General features: G+C 51.4%; 1 protein-coding gene across 2 annotated transcripts in view; it reads left to right on the top strand.

Annotated features, from left to right (window-relative positions):
- Positions 1–5,830: 5,830 nt before the first annotated feature.
- The window catches only part of ARK2N (arkadia (RNF111) N-terminal like PKA signaling regulator 2N), a 72,677-nt gene continuing 70,834 nt past the window's right edge, over positions 5,831–7,673 (top strand). For both annotated transcript variants that reach the window (XM_082852703.1, XM_082852702.1), the window contains exon 1: positions 5,831–6,092. The gene's annotated coding sequence lies outside the window, so the exon portion shown is untranslated. The remainder of the gene's footprint in view (positions 6,093–7,673) is intronic.

The following is a 7,673-nucleotide window of genomic DNA, read 5'->3' as shown; positions in this document are numbered from 1 at the left end:
AATCCTGGCTCTGCCCTTTAGCTCATGTGACCCTGGTCAGGTGCACTGTCTTCTCTGGGCCTCTGTGTCCTCTTCTGTAAAACCTCCCTCCCCTTGCTGACTGTGGCCTTGTGCTTAGTGGGCAGGCCTCTGATGGATGTCTTCTGAACGAGACTGAATGGCACGCATACTTTGCTGTTCTCCTAAGAATGTAGAGGAGGTTCCACTTAACTGTGTGCAAATGCAAATGAGGAATGCTAGGATCATACCCACCCAGCATTTGCTTCCTGCACTGTCACCAGGAAAGAGGAATTCCTCTTCAGAGGCACTCCTTTATGTTTCCATACCCCTGTGCGAGGTAAGCATTAAATTACTCAGGCTTTCAGAGGCTTGGGTGTGGGCAGCATTGACTGCCAGCAAAGAGTTGGACGTGGTCACAGGGAAAGGAGGTGAGGAGTCTGAAGAGAGATTTGGCCTAGGACTGGCCTTGCTTAACGGCACATGTTTATTTGAAACCAAATGTAACATATTTATTTAAAGTCAAAGTTTAGGATCCTGTGTGGTTTCTTTTCTGACACCAATTCTCCAACAACTGGGTGTCCAACCATTCAGTTCAGTTGTGACACTAACTGCCCAGAATTAGTGCAGATCCCACAGGTTCAGGGCTCAGTCCCATGAGACTGTCCCACTTCAGACGCCAGCCACAAGCAAGGGCCCTGGGCTACCCACACTTATATTCTGCAGACTATAAATTCAGGGGTTCCCATGGCTCCTCCTTAAGTTTGATAACTTGCTAGAATGACTCACAGAACTCAGGAAAGCACTTTCCTTACTATTGCTGGTTTATTATAAAGGAAACAAGCCAGGAACAGCCTGTGGAAGAGGAATGTGGGAGTGAGACTGCCAACCTGGCAGCTCTCTCAACTCCATCACGTAGGGGTTATTATCCAGGTTTTATTATGTAGGCATTGTTAATTAAATCATTAGCCATCGGTGATTGAAGTCAATCTCCTTCCCGGAGGTGGGGGAGGGGCTGAAAGTTCCAACCCTTTCTCTCTTCAAAGGTTAGTTCCTCTGAGAAGCTGCCCCCCTCCTGAAGCTACCCCAGGGGCCCATCAAGAATCACCTCCTTAGCAAATCAACTATACTTCAATTAAAAAAAAAAAAAAGAATCACCTCCTTAGCATAAACTCAGGTCTCTTGCAAATAACAAAAGGCACTCCTATCACCCAGGAAATTCCAAGCATTTTAAAGGAGCTCTGTGCCAGAGACCTGGGACAAAGACCAGATACGTGTTTTTAATTATACACAGATCCCCTGATGTTGTTCTTACTTAAATACTGCAGTGTTTGGAGCTGCAGGGAAGGTGCAGGACTGGAGATGTTCTCCTCAAAGCTGATGTTGATCAGAAGCTTTTACAAGTCCTTTCTTCCAGATCATTGTGTCTTTGGAAGGCATCCTACCTGCCACCCACAGGGAAGGTCCCTAGGGCTACAGGCCCTTCCCTTCTTTCCTAACACCTTCTTTCTCGCTTGCAGACAGCAGTTCTTGGCAGTTCTCGCTTCTCCCCTCCCTCCCCTCCCAGAGGTCCACATGTCCCCTGTGGTGGTCAGCCTGGGGTCAGTGCTCTCCTTCCTCTCCAAGTTGTTAGTGGGCCACGACAATATGCTTTCTGCTGGCTTTGACCGGAACATTCCCTAGAAGTCTGGTGAGAACTTCGGACGCTGCTTGCCCCATTAGTGCTTAAAAATGAAGCCCAGACTCCTTCCACTCACATTAAGCCCCAGACATGCCTGCTGGCCGTCTCCTGCTTCATCCGTCCGCTGTCCAGTCACAGGCAGCCGGGCCCTTGGATTGTTGTCCTTCAAACATCCCAGGGGCTTTTCCACCTCTTGTTCCTTTTCCCTGTTGACTTAAAAAAAATGCACAACAGAGGGAGTGGCTGCAGTCTGATGGCTGCTAGATGACAGGTATTCTTTTCCTTCCTGAGTTCCCTCAGGACTCACCAGCTCATCAGTTGGCAGTGGCTGTAATTGCTGATGACTGTGACATCCTTTGTTTACAGGAAAGATTCTATTTCTCCTCCCCCAAATGTCAGCTTCTCTGCACAGCTGTCCTTCAGTCACAGACATTTATTTCCTTGCTCTGTCTGCCATTCCCTGTGCTGGACACCAAGGGAACTGTGAGGGAGGACTGCCTAAGCTTTGCCCTTGAGGCACTGACTCTTCTTGCTTTTCAACAACTGTCTGTCAGGCCTCCTACCCTCCTCACAGCCTCTCACCCACTTGGCATCTGGTGCCACTTCCTTGTTTTGACATCTTTTCAGTTTCCTGTGTCTCCCCAGCTAGATGCTTAGATGGATTTCCTCCGTCCACACCTGTGCTGAGTGTGTCCACTACAGAGCAGGACAACATGACCTGGCTCCCTTGCTACTCTTTGGTGTGTCAGATGGATGAGAAAGAATATGCATGACAGGTGCAAAGGAGGGTAAATGTTATGAGGGGAACAAGCAGGTGTGGTGACGGGTGGTGGGTGGTAGTTTAGATGGGGTGTCAGAGGAACTCCTCACCCCTCCCACCCCAGAGGTCCCACAAAGCTATTCTTTTATTAAAAAAGAGGCCAATACATACTTGTTGAAAAATTTAATACTGTCCTTTGCATTTATTTCCATTTTTTAATAGACTTACAGACTTTCCATATAGTAGGGGTGTCACCTGATTGGAAAGAGGAACTTGGAGCCCAAGACAGAGGCACCTCCACCATCCACCCCAGAGAACTGTATGGGGGCTGCGGGTGGTGCCGCTCCCAGACACCCCTGGCCACCGCGTGACTCCACCTTCATGGCATACTTCTGCCCTCTTTCATTCTGGTTCCGCGTGAACTTGTTGCTCTGGAAATATGAGTCCCTAGACACCGTACTTGACCAGTGTGAGTCTGTGCTTGTAGGAGGTGCTGGCCTGGAGTGTTGCCATCAGAACAACGGCCTTGTTGAGAGTGTTCTCTCTGAGCCAAGAGTTCTGCTGAGAGCTTTACAAAACAAGCTCATTTCGCCCTCACCCCTCGCAAGAACCTGCAAAGTAGTATCAGGTTTCGCCGTGTTTGACAGGTGAGGACGCTGAGGCACAGCAAGGTTGCAGAAGTGCCCAGAGGTCACTCTGCTGAGGGAGGCAGAACCCGGTCCAAATCAAAATCTGTCAGGCTCCAGAGCTCTCGGTCCTGGAGACCACGTCACCTTCCGCTACTTGGAATTCTCAGGCTGCTTCCGGATGGCCTTCCATATGGAGGGCATAATTTAATTCTGTGGAATAATGCCGTGGGGCAGAACAGGTGATGCTAACTCTGGACATGGTGACTTGTCTGCAATTATGTGGCCACCAGGGTCAAGAGGTTCAACATCAGCCCTCCTCCTCATTCAACTGTTCAACTGTCTTATAGCAGGTGCTGGGGGATTGTAGTGGATGCTGGTTTTGCAGGTGGGAGGGGGGAGGTAATGGTGGTTACACTGAGGGAGGGGTAGCCTAGAGCTGAGGTGAGGGTTCCATCCCTTGGATCCCCCGTTTTCCTTATCTAACAAGTGGTTCTAAAAACTGCATCCACCTTACAGGGGCAAATTTTGGAAGCTGCCTGCTCAGTCAGAGAGAACAGACTATAGTCAAAGCAAGGCCAGCCACATTGTGATGCTACTGCTTAGGCCACGGTTTCTAATAGGCACCTGCTGCCAGCCCAGCCCCAGTCCTAGTGGTGCATCAGGTGCAAGCAATGAAGCTGAAGGGTGATTCAGATGGGCTTGGCCTTGGCCTCCAGGGTTTATAAAAGAAATTGAGTGTAGAACCACTGATATGATCCAGTAGTAATACTACAGATAGGCCAAGGGGTGGACATGTTGGTAGGACAGTGTCTGTGAGCAGAGGAATCTTGAGAGAAATTTCCATAGAGGCAACAGGATGGAGGGTGGGTGATGGTGTGATTTGGACTGGGCTGGTTTTATGGGGATGGGATTTCAGGGGCTGGGAGAGCTGAGTATGTAGTGCAAAGGAGATTCTAGGAGACAATTCCAAGGCAGAAGTAGGATCAACTGCCCAGCCCTTCCTGCTCCTACAGAAGGGGAAGAAGAAAGCAGGTGCCCTATTTAGCAATCTAAATATGGCAGTAATAGGGATGTTAGTAATTAGTATATCAAACATCCCAGACTCTGAAAAAAAGCAGTCCATTCACTGTAAGGAATTGACTTGTTGGTATCAAACAGAAGGAGCCAAGATGGTACCTCAGTAGTCAGGGGCCTACCTCAGCATCTCTACAGCATTGATGAGATAAGACCATAGAGGGGCCATTTTAAAACTGAATGTATTTGTCCATATTCATTCATTCATTTCCAGACTGACAGCTGTGATTTTAATAGTTCTTTTCTTTTCTCTTTTTCTCCTGAAAGAGACTGGGCTCTTGTCATTACCCCACAAACTCTCAAATTCCTTGAGGACTAAGGAAGCAGGGAAATAAATAAATGAGTGAAATAACATACAGAGACAAAATGTTTATCTGGCACACAGTATGTTCTCAGTGAATTTCAAGGAGGCAGTTGGTAGTGGTGGTTGAGAATGCAGGCTCCTGACACTTACTGATGTGTGACCTTGGGCAGGTCACTTTATCACTCTGTCTGGTTCCACTTTTGTCATCTGGGGCCAGGAATACCACCAAACCCATAGACTTGTGAGGATTAAATGAATGAATCCACTTAGATGCATAGTATAGTTCCATCCACATAATAGGCATTCAGAGAAGTTAGCTATTAATTGTAAAACTATTTTATCAACTTACTCATTTAGGGATGGAAAATTCCCATGCTTGTGGGCAGTTAGCATAAATGAGAGAAATGGGGGAGCTGGGGGGCCTGATCTAAACGGGAGACTGATGTTAAGGGGAGCGTGGAGCCGGCGCTGTGATTTTCAGAATCTCCTCTAGGAGAGTGTCACCCCAGGTCCCAGCATGGCTCCTGAAAAGGTAAATGCCTTTTACATTTTCTCTTCAAGCCCTTATGTATTCATTTATTTCTCAAAACCCTGCTTTTAGCGAGCGCAAAGCCTTGGCCAGATCTTGAGTTATGAGGTTTGTTCTTTCTCCTTAAGCCCACCTTACCTTTCTTCCGGGTAAGCGTCCAGCACGTTTCCTTCACGATCTCAGACCTCAACGAAGGGCGTCGAAAACTCAGGGCTTGCTGGTGCAAATCAGGAGTGACTGCAGAGGTGGAATTTGGGGCGTCTGCATCGCGCGTAGGGGCGGAGCGGGGTCTCCCTGCGGGACTCACCAGCAGGTGGCGATCGGTCTGCGAGGCGTGCAAGGTTCATCCAGAAACTTGAACGGGATGTTGATGCCACTGCATGAGAGGAGCACAGCCAAATCTCGCCGAGCCGAGCTGTCGGCATCCGCGAAAAGGTGGGGAGAGAACGGAGCGCAGTCCCTCCTGGAGTGACACCACAAGTTTCATTCGGGAAGGCTTCAGGAGGGGTGAGTACTGAGCAGCGAACGGAAAATGGAGCGACGTCCTTTTCTTAGGACATTGTCCGTGGCTTGTATTGACTGGCTTTCCGACCCTTTGGGAAATTTCTGGAAGGGAGCTGCCTGAGCAGATGAAGGGAGAGCGGGAAAGAAGCCCAGGAAGCCTGTGCTCCCACGCCGGGCGCTCTGCAGCTGTAGGAGCGCGGGTCAGCCCAGCCAGATGGCGCTGTCTGGCTTTCTCTGGGCCTCCCGTTCGAGTGCCTAGAGGTCCCAGCCGCAGCGGCCCCTCTAGCCGACCGGCTCAGGCTCTGTGGTTCCGGGCGGAAGTGAGGCGCCGAGCGGAACGGCCTCTGGTGACATTTTCTCCGGGCGGCTCGGACGAGTGAAGGGACTTGGCGGTGGAGGCTGCGGAGGCGGCGAGATTCGCTTTGGCCCCGGTGGGGCTCTGACCGCGACCCCCTGCTCGCCGCCGGGGCTTGTGCAGAGGAAGAGAAGGCGGCGGTGGCCGTGACGTTCAGAGTCGCCGCGGCCCGGAGAGACCTGGCCCGGTGGGGGTCGGTGTGTGCCCCGACGGGGCGCGCGGAGCGAGCGAGGAGGTGCGGGGCCGCCGCGGAGCGCAGGTGAGGTAGGAAGGGGCGCAGGGCCGCGGCCGGCTACCGGTCGAGCCGCGGGACTCGGGTTGCTTCCCGGGAAGGGTCGGGTTGAGTCGGAGGGGTGCGGGCCGCGGGCCGCGGGCGAGGCTCTGCGGCGTCTGGGCGTCCGGGTCGTGACGGGCAGGGCTGTCGGACGCCGGGTGTTGGAGCCCGGGCGTGGCGGGTGGCGCGGCCCGGGTGGGGGCCAGCGAGAGGGGCAGAACAGCCCGACCCTTGACTTGCTCGCTCGCTGGTAACCCTCGCGCCCTCCGGGCCCGGCCGAGTTGGCGGGCCGAGCCCCCCTCCTCTTCCGTGGCCCGGCGGGTTCCTTTACCAGGCGGCGGAGAGGAGGCTGGAGGTGCCGCAGCCCGTGGGCCGCGCGGGGGAGCGGCTTCGCCGCACTGGAGTTGTCTTCACGCAACTTTCTGGGGCCCCAGGTCGCTGGGGGAGCGGCGGCGGCGGCGGCGGCGGCTTTGCCAGCTGTGCTGGCCCCGCGAGCCGGGATCTGGCGCCGGCACCTGCCCCGACTCTCGAGAGCCCGGGCGGCCGCCCCAGCACCGCGGCTGCCGAGGCCTAGGAGAAGGGAGGAAGGCTTTCTCCGGCGTGGCGCCGCCTGCGTTTCGGCAGTGCTTCCACTACCTTCGGTCTCCGGTCAATGGGAGGGATGTGTCAGTCTCCAAAATTGATCTCTTCTGGCCAGTTTGTCAACTTTATTTAGAAACCTGGGGAGGATGTAAACTGACGAGCCTCAGCTTAAAGATCATCGTCTTCTCTGACTCTTTTCAGAGAGAATTCTCCTCTTTTCCGCAGTAGTACTTCGTACTTTGTACTTTATTAATTGTAGCACCGATCTCAGTGTATTGTTGGGGCAGCAACCCCCAACAGAACTTCACGTCATTCATTCTCCCTTTTAAATCGTCCTCTCCGCTGTCACAGAATAGATGCTCACAGGTTGAAGGAATGAACGTCTGTACTTGTTCCAGATTGAACCGCTTGAACAGTTTGTGCTGGATGTGCTTTTCGTTTCTCGCCTGAGCTTCTGCTTTCTGAATCCTTCCACCCAGTAGGATGAAAAACCCACTGATGATGATGCTTTGTCAAGGTTGGACCTTTTAATTACAAATACATCTGGCAGTTTTGCTTAGGCTGTTATTGTGTAGTGTCGTTGGGCACAAGTTAACAGTTTGAATTACTCCTTTTCTTCTCCTGGGATAGTTTAAGGATGGAGGCTATTAACTTTATAATGCGGTGTTGCTGATCCTAGCAATCAAGATTCCTTCAGTAAGAGCATTGCCTTTTGATTTAACAAGCATTTTTAGAGGCCTACAATTATTACCTGATGTCCTGAGGAGTCACAATGCTGATCTTTTTTAGTAGGAAGTGTAATATTTTGGCCAAATAATCTGGCTAATAAAATGCCTAATTGAGTGCTTTATGCATAGTAGGTGCTGAATAAATAAAATTATGAATTAAGTTTGAAATCAGGAAACTAAGATGATATTTACTGTGATGACCTGTATGCTGCTTTATGAAGAACCTTAATGAAATTTCATGCAGTTCCATAAAATG

Source organism: Leucopleurus acutus (genome assembly GCF_964270905.1).
Source record: "Leucopleurus acutus genome assembly, chromosome: 13".
NCBI classification, from domain to species: domain Eukaryota; kingdom Metazoa; phylum Chordata; class Mammalia; order Artiodactyla; family Delphinidae; genus Leucopleurus; species Leucopleurus acutus.
This window is presented reverse-complemented; position numbering and strand designations above follow the sequence as displayed.